General features: G+C 51.0%; 1 long non-coding RNA gene across 1 annotated transcript in view; it reads left to right on the top strand.

Annotated features, from left to right (window-relative positions):
- The first annotated feature begins 13,130 nt into the window (after positions 1-13,130).
- LOC144137962 (uncharacterized) overlaps positions 13,131-22,897 on the top strand; it is a 29,619-nt gene continuing 19,852 nt past the window's right edge. Inside the window, exon 1 of the long non-coding RNA XR_013315777.1 lies at positions 13,131-13,921. This is a non-coding gene — a long non-coding RNA (uncharacterized LOC144137962). The remainder of the gene's footprint in view (positions 13,922-22,897) is intronic.

The following is a 22,897-nucleotide window of genomic DNA, read 5'->3' as shown; positions in this document are numbered from 1 at the left end:
GCAACACGGCACGGAGGGATGCGAGAGAACAACCTCCTGAAGCTGGTTCAATCATTTGCAATCAGCCATGTGGCATATGTGGCGGCCTTCCACGACTGGTCGGCGGCCGAGAGCGGCAAGGTTGACGCTCTGATACGCAAAGCATACAAGATGGCACTAGGCCTCTATACACACACCAACACGACGCGACTCTTAGAACTAGGAGTCCATAACACCTTAAGCGAGATAGCAGAAGCACAGCGCACAGCACAGCTTACTAGACTAACGCTAACCAGAACCGGCAGGTCGATCCTGCACAGAGTAGGTTGCCAGACGAGGCTGCAGGGGGAGGGAGACAGGGGACCGGTGCCGCCGCCACCTCCGCGGTCGTTGCCGCGCGGGTTGCTCGGCCTCATGCAGGTCCCGCCGGTCCCCAAGCACATGGATCCGGAAACGAACCGGGAGCGCCGCCTGGCCAGGGCAAAGGCCCTCACGGCCGCGCACGCGGCGGACACTAACGCCTACTACGTCGATGCGGCGGCATATCCGAACCGCCAAGGCACGTACGCTGTGGCCGTGATAGCGACGACCTCAGGGGAGCTGTACACGGCGGGCAGCGTGCGGGCCCAGGACCCGAGGCAAGCGGAGGAGCTGGCCATAGCGCTGGCCCTAACCAACCCCAGGTGTGCGACGGTGTTGTGTGATTCGCGCTGTGCTGTCATGAACTACGCCACAAACAGAGTGTCCTCGTGCGCGTCTAGGGTGTGCGGGGCGCTACCACAACGAACAATGCCGGTGACCATCAAGTGGTTCCCGGCGCACATGGGCCCGGTGGGAACGGTTGCCAACCGCAACGAGGGGGCAGACCGAGCGGCGCGCGTGCTTACCAGACACAGCGCTGCCCCGAGATCCCCCCCCCCCTCGTCCTGCAGAAGGCGAGAAAGAAGATGAAGAAGACCACATCGAGGCAACTCCAATCGACACATACAAGGAGGTGGTGGCCTGGTATCGGGAGGGCAGAAGAGCCTACCCGCCGCCGCACCGGAATCTTACCCGAAGAGAGGCGGTGCTAGTGCGCCAACTACAGGTGCGCGCGATATGGACGCCTGTGTTCGCCAAACACGTGTGCCCCGAATTATTCCAGACAGATAAGTGTGTGATGTGTGGTGACGGTCGCGCTACCATGCAGCACATGCTCTGGGACTGCCAGCAAACGTACTCAACCACTGCGGATCCGCTGCCGCCGCGCTTGGAGAGTGCGGTGACCAGTGCGGACTATGAACTACAGAAGATGGCTGCGCAGCTCGCGCTAGCGGCCATCGATCACCAGCGGCCGAACTTGTCACCTCCCCCCCAGGGAGGCCGGCGATAGTAGGTACCCCCCGAGGTTTCCGCAGGCGAAATAAAGGCGTTGTTTCTCTCTCTTCTCCAGCTCAGTTACACTGACGTCCATTCTCACTACCGCCAGGGTCGTTTCGACTACGAGCCTTTTCAATCCATCGGTCACTACTGCTGAGTCCCGAACGTGGTGCAGGTCACAAAACGACACCTATTTAAACTCCAGTATACAATCAACTCAATGATATTCAGTGATATATACGATAGATGTACGGGCTCAATACGGCGTCTTCACAGAACTTGAAAATTTCCTATTCAAAAGGGGGTCCGGCAAGGGAATATAATATCACCACAGTTATTTACAGCCTGTCTGGAGGATGCGTTTAAAAAGCTTAGGTGGAGGAAAACAGAGGTGAAAATTACTGGGGAATATCTCAGCCGCCTACGCTTTTCAGATGACATCGTCCTGTTCAGTCAGAGCAGGACGGATTTGCAGCACATGCTTTGACGATAGCGCTCTAGAAGTATGATTTCAGTCTGTTAAGACTGAAATCGGGAAACACGGGACATTTCAATGCAATCGGGAAACACGGGAAATTTTAAGGTAACGTCGAATCGGCACGCCAAGGTACATAACTTCCCGGTAGGCAATGGGGTTTTGGAAACAGTCACCGAATACGTATATCTTGGGCAAGTCCTAGCTGCTGATCCAAACCATGAACGGGAAATTACCCGCACAATAAGTATGGGGTGTGGTGCGTTTGGTAAGAACCTCCGACATCCCCATTAGTAAGCTTCCCCTGTCACTCAAAAAGCTTGTATTTAATCAATCCGTTCCTCCAGGAATGACTTATGGGACAGAAACTTGTGGTCTCACCAAACGACTTGAAACCAAACTTCGATCGGCACAACAGGCCATGGAACACCAGAAGGCTAGGGGTCACGTTGAGGGACAGGAAAGCAGCCGCATGGATTGGGGAACAGACCCAGGTGGAGGACATTCTAGTTCAAATTGGGCGAAGAAAATGGGCATGAGGTGGTCACGTAAAGCGAATGAGCGACAACAGGTGGAACACCCGTTTGATGGACTGGCTGCCAATGGACCGCAAACGTAATAGGGGTCGGCCGAGAACTCGTTGGCGTGATGAGCTACGGAAATGGGGGGGGGGAACATGGACTCAGCTGGCACGTGATAGGCGTGGCTGCAAATCCATGGGAGAGACTTTCGTCCTGCTGTGTACACAAACAGGCCCATGATGATGATGATGATGACCTTCTCGTACCTCTCCCCCACCACGTTCTTCGTACTTGTGCAATCTCCCCCCTCCTCACAGCCCATCTCGTATGGTTCTGCCCACTACATACCGATCCTATTTCCTTTCCCACCACTGAGCTGTGGAATGCGCACTAACCAGCTTTCAGCTGGAAGACTAGCCACGCCTGATCAACCACGCCACCCGGGCTGCGGAAGCGCGCGCGTTCCTGAACTGAGGACACTATTCGCCATTCTCCTTCTCGTCTCTTTGGTTTCCGTTACTTTAACCCCGGCAAGCCCAAAATGTTCGCATTCCTGAAAACACCCTTTACTGCTTCGGTATCAGCAAGCTGAATACACGCATCAATGCACTGTAGCCTCAGTGCACGTCTGTAACACACGTATCTAACTCCAAGAAGTGCAGTTACTACATCCACCTTTCCTTTGTTGAAGTAAAGGCTTCGAAATGGGGACTAAAGTGCGTGTTCGACCCTGATTCTGTAAGACCCGGACACGGACCACAGATCCCCCTTTTTTATTTCTTTGTGTTTGCCCGATTTTTCCTGTCTGCTCATTTGGGGACAACCTTTTCCCTTGATGGGGCATTTACTGCTGTTCATGGGAATATACGCCTGGGAAATATACTGCTGATTGGGCATAAATTTCGCTGTTGCAATTCGCAACGGTGTACAGTGGCCTACACAGACTACAGGGTCCTCTCGAAAAAGGTAGCCACATCCATTATTTGCTACACCAGTTAGCCGTGCGACGTACGCGGCTTTTGCGTGACCCGCTCCATTTGGGGTTGATGCCATGTAATCTCGCATCTTATGGCCCATTATCACCATCCGCCGCCTGGTTCAGTAAACACTGTCCAAACACCAAAAGCGGCTTTTAGCGGTGCTTGTCATTTGCATTCGTGTGCACCGGCATTGTATTTGAGACCTTCTTGAACACGCGTGAAAGAACCCGTTCTCAGTGTCAGTGGCCTTTGGGGTTTAGATTTAGCCTACACTCTTCTCTCCTCCTTGAACACGTGACCGTTACCTACCCTCTCAGTGAACCAAGCATCCGAACAACACGCCTGACATCAAGTACTTTCTCCAATACAGCCGTATGCAGGTCGTCCTATACAGGTCGGTGGCGTGTACGCGCTACGCAATTATGCGTTTACAACGAAACAACAATAACTGGCTAACAGCTGTGACGGTCGTGTGTGTGCCCCAACTACACCGAACCAGATGGAAGAACTTTGGCCGCAGGAAGTTTTTCCGTGGGAACGCGCGGCCGCTTCGCTAAGGACATATGGTTCCGTTTTGCCTCGGGGCAAGCCAGGCTTCCCTCTGCTCGACGCGTCCTTGGCGGGTGCACAGACAGCCGCGTCGTCCACCATCGCTTGAAGCCGGCCCTTCTCCCCCTTATCCCCGCTGCTGCTCGGACGTAGGAGGAGGAGGAGATAAAGAGGAGCGAACGGAGAGGATCGGGTATGACTTGGGGCGACCGTTTTGCCATTCGTACGCAGCCGTAGGAGCAAGCGCGTCCCTCCCAGGAGCCCGCACGCTGCCAACGTTTCCTGCCCCGGTCCACACCTCGAGCCCTTCCTGACCGCGGCCTACAGCTCGAGCTCGCCGAACTACTGGTCCGGTACTGCCTCCCGTTCCTGCACTCGGGTTCACCGCGTAGACCTTTCGAGCCACCGGCCCCGCACTGCCTCCATCTCCTGGCCCCGAGACCCACTTGGCCTGTCGGCGTCCCGTCGACGTTTGACCCCCCCTGCAACCCGAACGATTCATTCCGCCCAACCTGGTGAGGAAGCCGGCACCACTGATGCACCCCATTAAACTAATTGTTAATGTTTTTCGCCCACCTCAGTGTGTCTCATTTCCTCCAAGCTCTGCGTGGACCCACCATAATATGACTTCGTGACTAACCCATTTAACGAACGTCACACAGCGTACCCTATTTCGTACCACCAGAAGGGGAGGAAGTCCCAACACTTGTGTCATTTCCCGGAATAATGTTGAATTGTGAAGCTTTTTCGGGATCGTTCAATCTCTCCCATGAACCTCATAAGGAAATATAACATTCACTATTTGTACGCTCGTCAATGGGAAACGAAGTGTTGTTGCTATTCGGCTTACCCCGCCTTATCGCATTTGACATAACCTTAGGGGAGATTTGATATCCTTGAGGGTATGAAGGGAAGTATAAATCCAATGGCGCATTTTCGTCACGGCAAGGCGCAAGTGAGCTGTGTTTCATCCGTCATGTGTCAGGGCACACCCGAGAGGGGATGCATCAAACCACCCCAAAAAGGGGAGAAAAGAACAAAGGAATAGAAATTTGAAGTGCGCGCCAGGAGCGCACCAATGAGCGAACGCGAGCGCCTAAACCCCGAGGCATCATGGTAAAATATGGCAGCGCGCTGGTCAGCCATTTAGAGAATGCCGCGCAGGAGACCATTGGCGTGATGACCATATATGGACGTAGAAACGGCAAGGAGCCAATGAGAGTGCGTCACGAGAGAGTTCAGAGGGTGATAAAAGCGGAGCCCACAAAGAGAACTGGAGGCTAGAAACGAGGAGGCAAGAAACCGAGAGGCAAGAAACCGGGAAACGGAAGGAGCGCGTGCGCTTCAAGTAACGTGTCAAGGGTACGCGGCCAGGCCATTGACCGTGCCATCCGAGCCTGGGCGGGAGCGGGCCGACATCCTAGGTGTACCACGAACCTGTGTCTTCGTCGCCCCAGCGGCATCGGTCGGGCACCAGCTGCCAAGGTCTACGCTTCTGCGACTTGCGCTTCGATGGCCCCAAAGGGCTACGTTCGTGCCTCGCCTATATACCTGGGACCTCCAGCGGCAGCGGCTACCAGGGGGTATCCACCAAGAAAGCACGCCGCCCAAGGGATGACCGCATGCGTCGAACGCCGGCATCAAGGACCTCCAGCGGGAGCGGCTATCAGGGGGTAGACACAGAGGAAACAAATCAGGACGCGCGGAGCCCACGCCGTTCAAGGAGTGACCGCGCACATCGAACGCCGGCATCGACGCGATACGGGGACGACTACCACCGAGTCGCGGCCACGCAACGGTTACGACACGTCAGCGCCGACGACCGGGGTAGGCCAGTCCAATAGGGACAGAGTAATTAGACACAACTAAGGGCCAGTTGTGATAGAGTACTAGGTACATGGTGAATTATTAGTAACGGAAGGACTGGGGTCCTTGGATACGAGGGTATATAAACTTTATTGTAGAGACTCTTGGGTTTTTATTTGAATTGTGTTTTGAGATATTTAGTTGGGGGTTTCAGTGTTTATAGTCTATATGCAGTTGATTGCTTTGCTTTGGGGTTTTTCTAAGCGTACATTAAATGTGCGTTGTGCTAAACATGTCAACGGCTTTCCTGCGTCCACCTCTCTGAGCTGATCTAGACAATTCCACCATCCCATCACGTGACATCATCTTCGAACAAAATAGATTGGAACATGTCTAACTCCTTGTGAAACTGATTTATATGACGCTTCCCGGGCTCTAAGAATAAGTCACAGGTGCTGCCTTGAGCCCTAAATGAAAGCAAGCGGAATGGCGCCAAGGGCTACGTAAAAACAATGCAATGCACCCATGTACCAGTGTGCGGGCACTGCGCATTTTCTGTTGCACTGCTGTTGCTGCAACGGTGAGCTATGATTTTGGAACTCACCACAAGAGGGCCACCCGCAAGTAAATCGACACCCATTGCCAGCGGGTCACCCGAAGGGCAGGTTGTTTTGGTTGGCTACCGACGTTTGCAACGGTGACGGGCCAGCAGATACACTGTGGGAATTATTGGCGAGCCATTCTTAGCTCGGCGTGCTGGCCTCCCGTATAACGACAACGCCTCTGCGCCCTGCGGATCGGTAGTTTCCCGGTGACGGAATTAGCTCGCTTGCTCCGTAGTGACAAGCTACTTCATCAGCTACTTGAAAGCTGAAGAAGAGAGCGGTGACAGTCCATCCTTCCATGACATATGAACAAACAGTCACACTGTACTTAGTCGTCGTCTTTCTTATTATCTCTGGCAGTGACGGTTTGTGCGATTGTGACCTGGGTTATGATGCCCATATCCGTCAGCGCATGACACAATCGACTGCGTGCTGTAGTTCGCAAAAAAATTGGGCCCATCTCCCCGCGAGGGGGACTCAAGTAAATGCGTCGCATAGGGGGTGGGTGTATTGCGTTAAAGTTTAGTGTTTGGGGAGTTGGTGGTAGTGAATGCGTTGTATCAGCAGCATCTTGACGTAGTTTGAATGAGTCAAGGATATAAGGCGTGTTCGTAGCCTCCTATTCTGTGTCGCCTTTCTGGCGCAGTGGGTAGAGCGCCATGTACCTTGCGTTCCGCCCGCAGAGTCGTGGGTTCGAAACCTGGCTCCGGTAAGTATTATTTTTTTTATATAGTGTAGGGGGAGCGATGCGGACTACGGACGCCAACGCGGGTGACATCGTAAGTTACTGAAATGCTCTGCATTTAAAATAAAGAATGTAAGCCGCGCTTAGCTTGGAACGCAGATACTACAGCCGGGCGTGGCCCGGCAGTAAACACAAACACTAAACAAACCCATACATGTTTCGCGGAATTACCCCCCGTCAAAGACTGCATCGACCCGACAGTCGGAACAAACAACAAAACGTCCGTCATCTTGCATAGTAAGGTTTCAAGCGAACCACGTGCACGACTTCGGGGCGCGTGCGTCGTCGTGATGTTCCGGAATCACCATCGGGGATCACCTCGTAAGTAAGTTGGCCGACACGTCGTAGAATCCGGTAGGGTCCGAAATACCGTCGCAGAAGCTTCTCACTGAGTCCGCGTCATCGTATGGGAGTTCAAACCCAAACACGGTCCCCTGGGTGATACTCGACGTCTCGGCGTCGGAGGTTGTAGCGCCCGGCATCCACCAGCTGTTGGTCCGTTGTACGAACTCGAGCGAGCTGGCGGGCCTCCTCCGCGCGCTGAAGGTATCCTTGGACGTCGGGGTTGAGGTCGTCGTCTTCTACATGCGGAAGCATGGCGTCAAGCATCGTAGTTGGCAGTCTTCCGTAGACAAGCTCGAACGGCGTCATTTCCGTAGTTTCCTGGGTAGCCGTAACTTCGTCCCAAGTCTTATGTTCAACGTCGACGTACATTGACAGCATATCCGCGATCGTCTTGTTGGGACGTTCCGTTAGTCCGTTCATTTGGGGGTGGTACGCCGTAGTTCTTGGGTGGTCCGTGTTGCTGTAGCGAAAGATTCCTTGCATAAGCCCCGCAGTGAAGGCCGTTCCGCGGTCCGTGATTAGGACTTCAGGGGCTCCATGTCGCAGCACAAATTGGTTCATAAAGAACTTCGGGACTTCTTGTGCAGTACCCCTCGGTAGAGCGGCGGTCTCCGCGTAGCGCGTCATGTATTCTGTCGCTACGACTACGACAATCCACTTGTTCTCGGATAGGGATGTAGGGAACGGGCCCAGAAGGTCCATTCCAATCTGTTGGAAGGGCCTCGACGGGACGGCGATCGGCTGCAGAGGTCCGCCGGGTCTCCTCGGTGGCGTGTTTCGTCGCTGGCAGTCACGGCAGCTCCGGACGTAGTGGGTGACGTGGGATGTAAGGTGGGGCCAGTAGTACCTCGCCTTGATTTTTCCAATTGTGCGAGCTGTGCCGAGATGTCCGGAGACGGGTCGTCTTGGCACGCTTCCAAAACTTCGTCACAAAGATCTGCAGGGATGACAAGGAGGTAATTTGTTCTCCTTCCGGGGCTGAAATTTTTCTTCACGAGGACGGAGTTTTTGAGGCTGAATGCTGGTAAGTTTCGTTTTAAGGCCCTAGGCACGGCGACACTGCGTCCTTCTTCCAGGTAGTCGATCATGACGCGTAATTCGGGGTCGGCACGCTGTTGAGAAGCTAGATCACTCTCCGTCACGACTCCGAAGAACGCGCGGTCGGCATCGGAGTCTTGCGGTGGTGGATAGACGGGGGCACGGGACAGACCGTCGGCGTCGGAGTGTTTCCTGCCGGATTTATGAACAATTGTAACGTCGAATTCCTGCAGGCGCAAGCTCCATCGCCGAAGGCGGCCAGAGTGGTCCTCCAAATTGGCGAGCCAACACAGCGCATGGTGGTCTGTCACAACCTTGAACGGTCTAACATACACGTATGGGCAGAAATATGAAATGGCCCATATGATAGCCAGGCACTCTTTCTCCGAGGCAGAGTAGTTCTCCTCATTCGACAGACCACGGCTGGCATAGGCGATTACATTTTCGCAACCGCTTTGCTTTTGGACGAGGACGGCACCCAAACCTATATCACTGGCGTCCGTGTTCATTTCTGTTTCGGCGTTTTCGTCGAAATGAGCGAGCACGGGCAGGTTTCGCAGGCGTTTTTGCAGCTCGCAGATTGCCTTTTCGTGGTCGTTTTCCCAGCTAATAGGCGTGCTATCTTTCGTCAACCGTGTGAGTGGCTCTGCAATGCGGGCGAAGTTTGCGACGAAGCGCCGGTAGTATGCGCAAAGTCTGAAATATTCGCACGCCCTTTTTGCCTTTCGGCCTTGGGAAGTTCGCAATGGCTGAAGTTTTTGCCGGGTCAGGTAGGACTCCCGCGGCGTTGATGACGTGGCCCAAGAACTTCAGCTCCTCATACGTGAAACGACACTTTTCAGGCTTCAGCCTTAACCCAGACGTACGAACGGCCTCGAGTTCCGACTGCAACCTTGCAAGGTCTTCGTCGAAAGTCCGGGCGAATACCACAACGTCGTCGAGGTATACAAGGCAAGTGTGCCACTTCAGACCAGCTAGCACAGTGTCCATGACTCTTGAAAACGTTGCTGGCGCCGTGCACAGCCCAAAAGGCATCACCTTGAACACGTATAGGCCGTCCGGGGTTATAAATGCAGTCTTCTCTCGGTCTCTCTCGTCCACTTCAATTTGCCAGTAGCCGGTTTTCAGATTCATCGATGACAAGTACTTGGAATGGCAGAGGTGGTCGAGGGCGTCGTCTATTCGTGGCAGGGGGTACACGTCCTTTTTGGTGATTTTGTTCAGTCGCTGGTAGTCAACGCCGAACCTTAATGTGCGTCTTTTTTCTTTACGAGTACGACCGGCGCAGCCCAGTGGCTTTTCGATGGCTGAATTATGTCGTCGCTGAGCATGTCGTCGACTTGAGTCCGGATGGCTTCCCGCTCGTGTGAAGAAACGCGGTACGGTGACTGTCGGGTAGGTCGGGCTCCATCTTCGGTTATAATACGGTGCTTCGCTAGGGGTGTCTGACGTATTTTTGAACTCGACGAAAAACACTCACTGTAGCGACGCAGCAAAGCTAATAATTTGTTCCGTTGTTCTTGCGGTAGCGCCGGATTCACGTCGAAGGGCTGCGGAAGTTTGAAGGTGTCTTCGGGTGTGCGTTCAAAGTCGGTGACCGCGATCATGTAACTTGCTTCCTGCGTTTCTTCGAGGAACGCAATTGCAGCTCCCTTGTTTAAATGCTGGTACTCCGGTGAAATTAGTCACCAAAATGTGAGATTGGCGTGGCTTAAACTGCGCAGTGCCTCTTGCGACGGAGACACCGCGGCCCAGAAGCAACCTTTGATCCCTCTCTACGATAGCGTCGATGTCAGGAGCAGCATCCTCACAGTAGACGGCGATCATCAAGCTTGCGCGGGGTGGCACGGTAACGTGATCCTCGGCGATCCTCACAGCAGCGGCGTCATGGAGTGATCGGAGGAAAATTTATCGACTTTGTCTGCAGATCAATTATTGCGCCGTTTTCCGTCAAAAAGTCGATTCCGAGAATTACGTCGCGGGAGCAGTTAGGCAAAATAACGAACACAGCAGGGTACGTGGTGCCGCCTATGGTGACGCGTGATGTGCACGTTCCACTTGGCGTTACGAGATGGCCTCCTGCTGTGCGTATATAAGGACCGTCGCATGTTGTAACTTTCTTCTGCTTCGACGCGAATGAGCCGCTCATTACCGAGTAGTCGGCTCCCGTGTCGCTGAGGGCGACTGCGTCAAAGCCGTCGATGGACAACTGGACATCGGATGCCGCTTTCCTCGAGTTTCGGGTGCATCGGGGCGTTGTATCTCGGCTTGTGCGTGTTGACGGTCGGGCACTATGCGTCGTCATTTTCATCGTTTTCTCAGTGGCAGGCTCTGTCATTTCGGGTACGCGTCGCGTCGTGTCGTCGTCGGGTTCGGCAGTCACGTCCGGGTTAGATCGAGTAGTTGGGCTGCGGGTACGGTGTTCGGTGCGGCCATGCGTCGTTGGAGGGTTTTTGTTTTTTCGCCGTTCCGCAACTTCACCTCCAGAAGTTGCTGCTTTTAGTTTCCCCCGCGTGGGCTAGGGGACCTTCCGCGTGAGAAGTCAGCGGTTCTACGGCGGTTTGGCGACTGGTACGGGTAGGGCGACGGCGAGCGGTTGAAGCGGGCAGGTCCTCGGTTCGTGTTAGACAGGTATTCGTCGATCTCAGTAGGGTGCTGGCCGGGTTGGGGGCGTGGTGCATCGACGGAGAATCCTCGCAGACCGAGCCTCTTGTAAGGGCAGCGACGGTAGATGTGGTCGGCCTGTCCGCAGTGGTAGCACAGCGGGTGATTATCGGGCGTTCGCCACACGTCGGTCTTCCTCGGCGTCTGGTATTGGACTACCGGGGGGTCGAGCGGGCGACAGGGGACGGCGGTATGGTGGGGCCTCTTGACGACGGGTTGGAGGAGGGCGGGGTCGACGAAGAGCTGCGGAGTAGGTCATCGCTTGTGGCTCACGGGGTGCTTCCGATGGCGTGGAAGCCCCCAGTGCTAGTTGAACCTCTTCTCGGATGACGTCAGTCAGAGAAGCGACTTGAGGTTGCTACGTCGTTGGAAAAAGCTTCCGAAGCTCCTCCGTGACCACGGCTCGGATGGTCTCGTGCAATGTATCGGAGCTTGCAGTTGCAGCATCGATTGTCTCCGAGAACAGCGCGTTGACAGGGCGGTCGTACTGCCTCGTTCGAATTTCGAGGGTCTTCTCCAGTGCGGCAGCCTCAGACTTGAATTCAGCCACCGTTTTAGGGGGGTTGCAAACAAGGCAGGCAAAGAGTTCTTGCTTCACTCCTCGCATTAGAAACATCAGGTTTTTTTCTTCAGTAATTTCGGTGTCCGCGCGGCGAAATAGTTTCTTCATCTCCCCAACGAAGATCACGACCCCTTCGTTGGGGTGCTGCGTGCGCGTTTCCAACAAAAGTGCGGCTCGTTCTTTCCGCACGAAAGTGGTGAATGTTTTAAGGAACTCGCTTTTAAAGAGAGTCCAGTTGGTTAGCGAGCTTTAATTGTTTTCGAACCACGTTCGGGCTGTATCTTCCAAATAGAAGAAAACATGGCGGAAAGTTTCTTCGGCATCCCACCTGTTAAAGATGCGGACGCGCTCCACTTTCTCCAACCACTCCTCAGGGTTCTCTCCGGGAGATCCGCGGAACGATGGTGGTTCCCGAGGCTGTCGCAGGACGAAGGCAGGATTAGAAGCGCAGGTCATGGTGCCTGCGTTGATCATGGTGGTTTTCACGTCGTCTTCTTTCTTCACGTTGTCCGGAAGCAGTCCAACCTTTGGTTGAAGACCTTGCTGTCGGCGGCTGACGCCAGTGGGGCTTGCTTGTCGGCTTAACGCTGGCTTAGGGTTCATGTACCCAGCACCTCCACCAGATGTCACGAAGTCAAAAACGACGCAGTTGTCTTCAAGGAAAACAAGTTTATCGGAGCGAACTTGTGCTCCCCTAACAACTCAAAGAATACAGAGGCGGCGAAGCGGCAGTCAACAAAGTGACGTGTGCAGGCGATCTCCGGCGATTCGAATGCCGCGGCGTCTGCTCTGCGGGCTTTTATCTTTCGGCGCAAGTGTTTCTGGAACCGTCGATTCACATCTAGAACATTGTAGATCACCGAAGAATATTCTCGGCTAGCGAGCCCGTGTGGCATAAAAATACAGAATGGAAGCCGCGCTTAGCTTGGAACGTAGATAATACAGCCGGGCGTGGCCCGGCAGTAAACACAAACAATAAATAAACCAACCCATACATAGTTCGTGGCAATACTAATCAAAAATAGATACTGAAGATCAGAATGGTCAGGTTTAATTGGTTTAATTGCGTAAGGGAGAGCACGTTGTGTCGTCTTTGATACAATTACTTTAGTTGCACGCTATTGACGAGATAGTGACTTATAAGAGCTTTAGACATCAGAGCAAGAGGGAATCGATTGTAAACAATTGCAGGGCGAATTAGCCCTGGCAGCTGCGGCACACTCCTCCAGAAGGCTAACAGGCTGCCGAGGAAACTGCTGCTTGTGCTGAAAACATCACCGCAATCATTGTCTCCTGTGTTTTCTCAATGCCAAATGCATCAGCCCTCAGCGGCCAACAAAGCCTTTTCCTTCTCTTCCGACCACTCTCCCCCAATTGCTAGCCTTCCCAGCGCTTTAGTCACGTGGCTTGTTAATCTCGGTGCGAAGCGTGGTGGAAAGCGGCAAGGTCGGAAAAATGTGCTCCGCCGCGACGCTGAGTTTTTTTATCGCTGGCCAGATTTCCGCAACTTCAGTAATCTAAAACATCGGTTGCCTTTGCAACCAGGCACACGCCGCTATCGAATTAAATTACGGTCGGGCGATCCCGGTTTAGCTGACGTCCCCACGTTACGACATGTGGGCGATACATGCGTCCTACGCACTCCCATTGTGAAGCGGGCGATGCGTTTGGACGTAAAAAAATACAGGATGCGATGGTGAAGCATGCCCATACAGTTCCAGATTGCCGTGATGATGTTGTCTTTAAGTATTCCATTTCTGCAATGTGAGGGAAAGCAGATTGTTTGGGCACTATGGAGAGGCCTTCATCCTATCTATCATGCGCTGCCCGTGCACGGTGCAGCCAGTGCAGCCACCTCGGCTTAATGACGCTCTTATCTCGGAAGCCAAACAACGCGCGTCAGCCGCAGACTTCGAAAGACGGCTGATTTTTGTCGTGCACATCTTGACGCCCTACCAACGAGTAGGGTAAGCGCATACACCGCCCTCCGAAGTTCACGCAATTGAACATGGCTCACGGGAGGCAGGAGTTCGCACTGGTCGGGTATTCCGCAGACCTTGAAAGGAGGCCCCTGAAGTTCGTGGATCCCATTCCTGCGTCCAGAATCTGCAGTGCGTGTGGTAACCTTCCGAGACTGACCTATACTCTTATGTGTGGCCACGCCTTCTGCGAACCGTGCTACGACAGCTGCGCGACCACTTCAGAGTGTGTCTGTCCACTGGACGGGGACGTTTGTGACAGAGACGACGTCACCAGGAAGGAGTACAGGGCCGAGCAGCTACTGAGGAGAAAGGTGAGGACGCATGGGTTAGAACGGAACCACACGAATTATTGTATGTGGATAGGCATGGCACCTAGTTAAAGAGAACAAGTTTTTAAATGCATAGCATTTTAGTAACTCACAATGTCACGCGGCGTTCGGCCTAGTCCGCAGCCAGGCCACTACACTATAAAAGAAACAACAGTTTCCGGCGCCCGGATTCGAACCCATGACGGCGCGGGCGGAACGGCAAGTGCCGGGCGCACTACCGATTGAGCCACGCAACCAACACGGATTTCGATGCACCGATAGCGCCTTATATCCTTCACTCATTTATGGTTTGTTTCGAAAGCGCCATAAGTTGTCACGCGCCTCCGCAAGATGGCGACACAGGTTCCGCGATCGAGACTATGATCGAGAGACCCGCCATAAGTTGTCACGCGCCTCCGCAAGATGGCGACACAGGTCCCGCGATCGAGACTATGATCGAGAGACCAGCAGCGCTGGTCGCGTCTCGTGCTGCCGGGACGCCCCGCTGTAGCCCACCGCAAATTTGATGACGTGCAGCGTGTAACAAGAAAACCAACAACCAATACGTAATCCATACGACTTGCCGGCGCACCCCCTCGGAAATGCTGTGCATTTGATCGTGCCCCTCGCGAGGGGGATGTATTCCTTTTTGCGAGCACGTATACTATAGCTGCCCCAGATACTCGGGTACTCCCCTACGGAGAGGCGGCCCAGAAGAACAAGAACGCGAGGAATGCCGAAAGAAACAACAATAATAACCTTCACACAGCGACAGCAGTCACGGCCTCCAGGGAACAACACTGACAAGGACGAGGGCAGCAGCGACAACAGCAGCAACACGACGCAGCTGTACGCCAATAATAACCCGCACACGCTTGAAGGGCAAGTTGGGGTGCTTCACGCCGTTCCACCAGCCCTTGTCGCGAGGGCGGAAGCTCCGCCTAAGTGGTGAGGAAGTGCACCAGAAAGGGCCTGTTCGTCAACCGCTTGGACAGCGGGACTTCTGCGGTTTAGCAGAGTCATCAGCGTCATCGTCGTCATCGTAATCAGACTCTTGATCATAATCATCATCACTCAGCTTGCATCCAGTGCAGGACGAAGGCTACCCCCTATTCCCTTCCCTACCCCCTATCTTCTTCTCATCTTTTGAGCAGTGGATGGCTCGTCTGGTCGATCCGGACCTTGGACACCAGCAAGAACTGGTAAAGAGGCCTGGACGGCAAGTCGCAGCCTGGGTATCCCGGAATAAGGATGCCCTCCACCGGGCGAGTGCCCTGCCATCAGCACTTTCGCTTAATAAATGTTTATTCTCTCTCTCTCTCTCTCTCCCGCCGTTCTTGTCTCCATAATCCGTTCTCCGTTCTTGTCTCCGTTCTTGTCTCCCGCCGTTCTTGTCTGCACGCACGACCGCCTATCTAAATTCATTTCCTGTTTTGACAGCCATCGAATGGAACAGCCTTCCAGAAAGTGTCGTCACCCAAACAAACCCGACTCAGTTCAAAGCTGCTGTAGAAAAACTTCTGGACTGATTATTTAGGTATCATCTGTGCGTTTTTTTTTTTGTGTGTGTGTGACGTGAATTGCGATCTTATTGAGTATTTTGTGTCTTGGATCACCATCAATCTCCCGTCGGTCTCCTCAATGAATCGATGCTCCCTTCGCACGTTTTGATGTGGTATTTGGTAATGGGGTGGGCATACTGCAATTCCGAAAACTTTGGAAACGTATGGAGGCGTTACACAAAAATCCACGTTTCCGTGTTGGTGATAATGCGAAATAAGACGAATGCCGAAAATTTGTGACACGGCTAGGCCAAATAAGCATTAAACTTTCCTTTGGTGCAAACTAAAGTTTTGCTCTGAAAGCCCATTATTTGCTTCCTACCGTTTGGCCTTCGCGGAAGATGTGCCGCTGCAATTAACGGACAACGGATAAACACGAATCTAGAGAGTTTCATGCCACACCGGTAAGCGAAGAAATAGCGCAAATCCCCCTACGTGTAACGTAATCTAGCTGCCAGGTTCTAAAGATTCGCGCACGTGCTGGCCTTTTCAATGCCACAGCCCGTTATAAGGCACTCATGCGGGAGACAAAATCCATTCGATCCTTTCCACGCCGCCTATCGCGTGACCGCACGGCACTTATCCGTGCCTGGACATAAGGGGCACTCGGCAGATGCGCGGGCAGCGTGCCCCCCAGAGCGTCGTCGCCGGGATCAGGGGTGGCCACGGCAGAGATTTGACTGTGCTCGCGAATGCTTTTCGCCCGTCTGGCAACTTTCTTTCGCCGCATTTCGTGACTCTCTCTTGTCGTAGTTGGTTGTCAAAACTGATACGACGAAGAAGTTGATGTATCCAGCGCGCTAAGTCACCGTGCTGTACAGTCACCAGCAAAAGTTTGCGGGATGTGCAGCGCGTGGCTGAACGTCGCAAAACTGCATTGCTGCGCCATCTGCAGCCAGCGGGCGCCGGGTCGAGGCTCAAGGGACTGGCGTGCTAGGCGCCGTTTGTGCATGCCTGGCCTTTATTTGTTACTGCCGGGAATTTCTGATCACTCGCTTGCCCGTGACATGCTTTCGATAATCGTGGCAGCCGCGAATATCAACAGCATGTCACGGGCAAGCGAGCAATCAGAGATGCCCGCTAACAAATAAAGTACAGGCATGCTCAAAGTGCGACAACCACGCCCACTCCTTGAGCCTCGACCCGGCGCCCGCTGGCTGCAGATGGCGCAGCAATGCAGTTTTGCGCCGCTCGGCCACGCGCTGCACATCCCGAAACTTTTGCTGGTGACTGTACATCAGCGTTATCGGGACCCGGTGGCCGTGGCATGGCACCACCGTTACTTCACGCACGAACAGCGCCGCCCGTGGCGAACCGCTCGTCAGTAGAATGCTGGTGGAGGTCAGGGCGATGTACTACTTGTCCATGGCTTTCTGTCGTCCTGCTGCGGTGCGGCCACGGAGGAAGAATATATGTAGTGTCTATTATCCCGGCAACCGGGAGAATTACCGTCAGAAATTTATCACGGCAGTCACTTTTTATTGGCTAGGCACGCTATGCCGAGACTCAACCTGATAAATAACCCTTTAAAAAGCAGTGTCTGCAGCTGCCCCTGTACCGCTGTGGTATAGTGCTCGGTTTATATTAGAACGCTCAGGTTCGAGTCCGGCGGTGGGATGCTTTTTGTTTTTTAAGCTTTCGGAATATTTTGGTCATCTGGATTTTGTTAGTGCTTTTTTTTTACTTTGGTTTTTACTATATCAAGAGATCGACGCACATGACTTTAGAATTGGTTGAATTCCATTTAACACAGGTTGTGTTCTGTGGCGTTGGGCTGGGTTAGGTTAGGTTTCTTGCAGTTTGGCGGGATTTGGGTAGGTTATGACGCGTACGGTTAGGTTACGTAAGGTTTGGTCAGGTTATGTTACGTTAGGTTACGTTGGGACGTAATACTATTCAGCAAATTTTCCGCCCGCCAGCCTTTATGGAAACTGCCGTGAGAATTTCCCGGAAGTAATTTTCACGGTTGCCGTGAGATTAGACGCAGCCAAGAATATATTCCTGCTCCGTGGGTGCGGCTGGCAAAGCCTAGGTAACCACAAGGACATTTTCAGATCAGTAAATCTTGAGTGGAACCCGCCGCGGTGCTTCAGTGGCTGAGGCGTTCTGCTGCTGAGTTTGGCGAATATAGGAATATATTGTAGGTAAATGCTCCTGGAAAGCCAGCGTCGGCCGCCGATCTAAGTAGGCTGGCAGTTGATGAAGAAATGCCGTCGTGGAAGAGCGAAAAACAAAGCAGGGACACCTCATCACATTTACCCCAAAACATAAAGGGTAAGAGACGACGCTACGTCATTACGAACGGTAAAAACATGGTTAACTAGTTTCATAGAAATGTGTTTGCTACAGGCATTGGGAAGAGCGATGTGTTGAGGCAGAAAAGCATTGCTTTATGCGTGTAATAAGACTTTGTGGCTGGTTAGTTGGTAAATGGTTTTCGAGAGAAAAAAAAACCTAAAGCCATTCAACTCAATGTGAAAACTGTCGGAAGTGCAGAGCGTTATCCTGCACAGGACATTCGCCAAAATGGCCTGTGCCGCCGTTATCCGCTCACTGCTACCAGCCCATGCAATTCAAATGTGCCGCCTTCGTAGTGCTCGCGTACCCCCTGCCTGAAACTGCGCCAGCGGGAGTTCTGTTCTTTTTGCGCTTGCTTTAATTTCGTACGCTCGATCTGTTTTGCGTCATTTCGAAGGCGTATTTTTTGTCTTGCGCGGCTGGAGCCTTTTAGCGTCATTTCGAACGCGCCACTTTTTTTTTTCACACTGCGGCTTTTTCGCTTACTATCGTATGCGTTCAATTTCCATCGCCGATGGAAACTGAACCATTAAAAAAAATCACCCAACCAGCTTTTCTAACTGAAAGAACGCGGGCGCTGCCGGTTAATTACGCATTTTTTTTCTCACATGTAGTATACCTATAGTTTTCCTTGCGCTGAAGAACGGGTAGATGTACAGGAGGAATAAAAGAAATACGAACAACGCACCACACAGCCGCGCCGTCTGGCTGCACTGTTAGTAAACTGCGCGCATGCGTAGTTGTTTACGAGCGTTTAAGAGTGTGGCCTACTGTTAGGGTAAATGCTTGATAAAGAAGCGATGCCGGTAATTTATTTTGAGGCGCCTTTCCATGCTCTGTAGCCACTGAGCATCCTTTTATCTACTGAATTCAGGATCCAAGCGCACAGCAGGCTGATTGCAGTTATCACGATGCCGTTCAACCATCATCCCGCTCAGTGGCGACGCAGCGTGAAAAGGCGCCTCAAAATAAACGACCGGGGTGGCTTCTTGATCAAGCATTTCCCATAAATGTAGGCCACAATCTCACACGCTCTCGAAGAAGTGCGCATGCGCGCAGTTTACTGACTTTGCAGCCAGACGGTGCAGCATGCGTCGGAGGCTGTGCGCTCCGTTGTTCGTATTTCTTTTAATCCCCCCTGTACAACAAGCGCCAGCGGTACACAATTTGCGAACGCTTATGACATATAAACTGCTTGGCTTTCGAAGCGTCTGGAGTACGCCTGAAGAAAGCCCTACAACGGAACGCCTTGTTGCACTACTTGGATCTAGCGAGCGAGCTACGACGACAAAGCGAGCGCCTGAAGTGCTCTGTACTTACAAAGAACAATTACTTTGTGGCTGAATGACGAGCGACAGAAGCATGATAAAAACCTGTTCTCCGTTACACTGCATAACGCTGTGGTTGAGTTCTACCACACGCTGCAACCTACCACTGAGTAAAAAGAAACTGCGCCGCTTGCACCGCACTGAAACCGCTGCCACACTCTTAATCTGGTGCCACGTAAGATCCACTTAGTAACTGGAACTTTTTTGCAAAAAAGTTCCAGTTATATAATTGGAACCGTGTTCCACATATCCTGAAAATTAAGTGGAACAGTGCACCACATATTTTTCCAACTAAATTATGTGGATCGGGGTTCCAAATAAAAGTATGCGGATCACTGTTCCAAACAAAAGGGTAGTTTAAGTTACTGGAACATTGATCCATGTAAAATGATTATGGAATTTATCCGGTGCGCCGTTCCAGGTACCTTCAGACCAGCTGTTTATATAAAACGGTGTTCCTATAGGCATTGGGAAGCTGTCTATGGGACTCCACTTTTCCAATATTTCTGATTTCCTGTCGGTATAAACCGAGGTCATATGCCAGGCTGGCGGATGCATTGGTATCAGCAGGAAACCGCAAACACCATTTTAACACAGCCTTGATATATGACCCGCAGTGATACCAACAATAGGAAAGCAGAAACCACCGCAGCAGTGTGGTCCCTGACAGTTCCCAACAGTTGCCTATCGGAGCACAGTTCTATATAAAAGTTGGTCTGAGGCACCTAGAGCGGCACACCCTCTTTGGATTCACCCGCAGAATCCTGTGCTGGGTTTTAGCTGCATATAAAAGAAACAATATACTTGCATTAAATACGCACGAAACAAACTATTATGACTCATACACTGCTTTTCAACATACTATACAACTTTATTGGGTGTTAGTATTCATACATTTCAGATTTGAATAGCTGTCTATTTTAAATTGCACAGAAAATGACCAATGTACAAGGAATAAATACCATAACGATAACACTAGTCTCCAAGTGGCATTTTCACATATTCACTTTTACTCAAAAACATGGTCAATAAAGACGGTATTAGGGTCGACTGCTTCATAAATAAATAGACGTGTGCGTCTACCGCGGCACTGACACAGACATTATACAACAGTGAGCATCAAATATCCTGTCTTATCAGATAAACCAAGGTAATTCAAAGACGGAATTACTAATTGCGCTTGCCATACTGCGTTTACGCATAACTGTTTGGGAAAATGCAGTTTGCTATTAAATTGTAGGGAAAGGCCTAAAAACAAGCCATACACGGTTGTATTATCAGAAACCTACAACAGTGCAGTGCAAGAGTTTAGGAAAACAACGCTCGAGCCAAGATTAACGATAAAACATTTTGACACGAGAGGTCACATGCGGCAGTATGCCACAATTAAAACATGATTATTAAAGATAGTAGTTTCCTGACACCAGGTGTAAGTGTAACATCAAGCTATTTGTAGGCAAAATAGACTTTATGAGCGTCCTGAAAAGGCCTTTGACTTAAGGCACGTTACTTGACCAAACAATTTGTAGTTGTTTAAAATAATTCACCCAGGGAAATCTCACAAAAGCTAGCGTGAATCTTATTTAATTTTGCAAACCAGGCAGCTGGAAGCATGTTACACATAATAAAATTTAACAAGCAGACTAATTATATACGTCATCAATTCAAGCGGGAACAAGTCAGACATCCTTAAGAAGCAAACAAGCCAGCGTTGAATCATACAGGGGACTAGTCTTACAAAGCAGACTTGAAAGCATTTTTTCCAGCCTCAACGTGCTACCTTCGGTAAAATTCAGTTGCGTGCTATAAAAATCCTCCCGTCTTGCTGTCAGTGTAATTGTGACCAAATCCCTGCTTCTGCCAAGCAAGAAATGCAACTTTGTTTAAAGGAGAAGACTTGTTCAAGCCAAATAAGCACATTTTAAATTCTTCTACGGCATGGGTGTCAGCTCACTTACAGTACTAAAATTTATCAATGAAGGCACAAGCCATCTGCGTAAATAAGCACTGTCACTTTTGCATCAGCAGCAGCACTGCCACGAAAAAAAATCTCATGAGCTACACTTGAATAATAGGACGTTACAATGCGGTGCCATGAACTACATTAACACCCACTATAGATTCAAAGACAGCCTGCGCATTGTGCCAATGATGAAAAATGAGGCACGACTTCAGTGTTCAGTTGACATGAAACTTGCATGTGCCAGTAACTTAAACCTCTTCATCTGATTTCACCCCCTTCATGCCTTTCATCTGACCTCCTTCATGCCTTTCAAGAGATACTTTAACCTCTACCAATAATTTAAAATCCCAAGTAGAGCTGAACACTTCAAGTATTTCAACAAAGACTCCAACTTAAATGACACCAGGCAACTGTCACATTTCTCACGCTTTCCAAGAACTCTCTGCAAAAGTCCCAAGAACTCTTCAAAGGCACACAACCATAAGAACATGATGACACGATGAAAAAGATGATATATGTGGCGAAGAGGATGACCACATCCTGAAGTGACAATGCAGGCGGCGAATCCGTGATGTGTTTCTTGCGGGCAATATTGATGGCGCCAGTCCCTTCTCTCAGAATAACCGGGCCTCGAGAAGATTTACTGCTCACCTCATGTACCTTCAAGGAAACAAGAATATTTTGTTACATGGTTGCTTTAAATGAGTCAGTTGCTTAGGCCCTTTCATAACACAGTAATTGATTTAAAATCAGTGATTTCTTGCGTTTTTTTCTGGGAGTGCTTCTAAAGGTGAAAGTGCGCTACACAATATCACCACAGACAATGAATGAAATTGCCCTGATTCTGGAAAGTATCCAACTTTGCTGCCTCGGTATCCTGAATATAAGGTTTTTTTTAAACTTGAGAGGTTTCGTTTATAATCAAATAATAATTACTATAATCACCTTTCGGCATTATATTTTACACACCTTCTCTCTGCAAAAAATGTTCTCGGTACTGTATAATGTGCTCCCTAGAATGCTGTAGTGAGGCTGGCTTAATATAACTTACAGCTAAACGATGTTTCTACCGCAAAGAAATAAATGGCCAGTCATAGGAAATCATGAATATCGCACTGTGGCAGATATTTTGGGGGGAATTAGTTCCACCTAAAATATTTCCCTCTCGATATGTATTACCTCCATGGTTCGTAGTGGTATGAAGCAGAAGTTGAGCTGACTAATGCTGAACTAGGCTGTTGCACAATTTTCTTATAAATCACAACTATAGCACATTTTCTTGCAGACGTCACTTTCTGTGCTCTAAACAATTCCCTTAAAAAAATTACCTCTTATTTAACCCCCTGTCAAAATCCAATGCCAGCATTACTCATGCTGCGCCTGCATTTGGGAGTATTATTGGTGCTACGGGCGTATTAAAAGCGGGAAATTTAAATCGTCAGTTGTCCCCGTATTGTAGCAGCAACCACGTTGGCGTGTCCGTGGTGCTGGCAAATCACAGCAACAACTCTCAAGGTGTAAAAGCTAAATATTTACAAAACTAAAATACAAAATAGTTTTTTTTTGCCACTGTTGGAGCATCCGTAATAGGCGGAATGTGAACACAATGGCCAATATTGGCGTTCACAATAACTTCTTAACAGTGAGATTTTATTAGGACGAACAGACCCAGAAATTGAGCCTCGCAAAAACAAAATGCCAGCTTACCCAACCAAAATTAACACCCGGGTGTTTCTGCCAGGGCCGTCTCAAAGTGCACTTCCAGGAAAGTTATGATGACGTGTTCCGAAAAAGCTCGTACTGTCACCTTGAGCCACAGGACAAGCTG

This window comes from Haemaphysalis longicornis, unplaced genomic scaffold, assembly GCF_048455015.1.
Source record: "Haemaphysalis longicornis isolate Haplotype H1 unplaced genomic scaffold, Haemaphysalis longicornis Haplotype H1 scaffold_5, whole genome shotgun sequence".
Classification (NCBI taxonomy): domain Eukaryota; kingdom Metazoa; phylum Arthropoda; class Arachnida; order Ixodida; family Ixodidae; genus Haemaphysalis; species Haemaphysalis longicornis.
The sequence above is the reverse complement of the archived record's forward strand: the minus strand, read 5'-3'. Positions and strand labels throughout refer to the sequence as shown.